The sequence below is a fragment of the Kryptolebias marmoratus genome, linkage group LG16 (genome assembly GCF_001649575.2).
Source record: "Kryptolebias marmoratus isolate JLee-2015 linkage group LG16, ASM164957v2, whole genome shotgun sequence".
NCBI classification, from domain to species: domain Eukaryota; kingdom Metazoa; phylum Chordata; class Actinopteri; order Cyprinodontiformes; family Rivulidae; genus Kryptolebias; species Kryptolebias marmoratus.
This window is the reverse complement of record NC_051445.1, coordinates 8,555,702-8,556,691: the sequence shown is the minus strand read 5'-3', so window position 1 is coordinate 8,556,691 and position 990 is coordinate 8,555,702. Positions and strand designations below refer to the sequence as shown.

Here is a 990-nt window from a genome sequence, read left to right as displayed (position 1 = left end):
AGTTTAGTTTCTGTCCCTAGACACATCATATCCACCCCTCCACCCCCCACCCCCAACCCCCACCTGTCCAAAATGAAAAATCCGTCATTTTCATCACCAAATATTATCTCCACTCTATTCCCGAAGATCGAATCTTATTTAGGGGCGACGGGATTCGCCATCTGTTTTCAGATTTCATTCCTACCCTGAACTTTTCCCCCCACCCTCCACTTCGGACAAAATTATAGCCCGATCGATCCGCTTTTTCTGCCCACCAACCGTCTACATATATTTCCACGCGCGCGCGATCCCTTCCCTGCGCGGGTCAATTTTCAGCCTCGCGCCCAAACGGACACGTGCAGAACGTCTGCAGCTGATCCAAACTTAAATGCAGAGTCCGACTGGTGGTTCAGGGAGGTTCAGGCTCAGCATCTTTCTCCTTTTTTTTTCTTACCCCCCCCCCCTCCTTCTTCCCTTCTCTCATCCCTCCCCGCGCGCCCTGATCGCTCCCCCCTTCCTCGCGCTTCCTCGCACCTCTGACCGTTTCTTCTTCTTTTTTCTGCCTTGTTTTCACGCACCGCTCGTGTGAAGTAATATCACACCAGCAGCAGTTTGGAGTGGAGTCCATTTTTTATTTTTTTTTTATCTTGTCAACTTTCTCTCACTTTCAGGATAACTTTAGTCTTGCGCGCTTCCTCATCTCCCAATTTTCCTCCCTTATCCCCCCCTCACATCTGCACCCATGCATCACGTCAGTGTAACTCCTCACCAGACTAGTTTAATGCAGCGGGAAGGATGTCCGATCCACTAAAACTGCGCAATTAACCACCAGTCCTCCGCGCGCGTCTCCGGGATTCCCATCAGCCCGAGAAGGAGCTGCCGGACGAGTCAATGACGGCGCACCGGTGAAGGTAAGCATTTCCCTGTTCCCTTATAGACACGTGGCATTAATAATTGAGAAAGCCACCAGAAATTAGGGTCTCGTGAGAAATATGATACACTTTAGTGAGA

At 50.3% G+C, this 990-nt stretch overlaps 1 protein-coding gene across 1 annotated transcript in view; it reads left to right on the top strand.

The window, feature by feature from the left end:
• Positions 1 to 497: 497 nt before the first annotated feature.
• Positions 498 to 990, top strand: part of erfl1 (Ets2 repressor factor like 1) — a 51,319-nt gene continuing 50,826 nt past the window's right edge. Inside the window, exon 1 of the mRNA XM_037980100.1 lies at positions 498 to 890. The gene's annotated coding sequence lies outside the window, so the exon portion shown is untranslated. The remainder of the gene's footprint in view (positions 891 to 990) is intronic.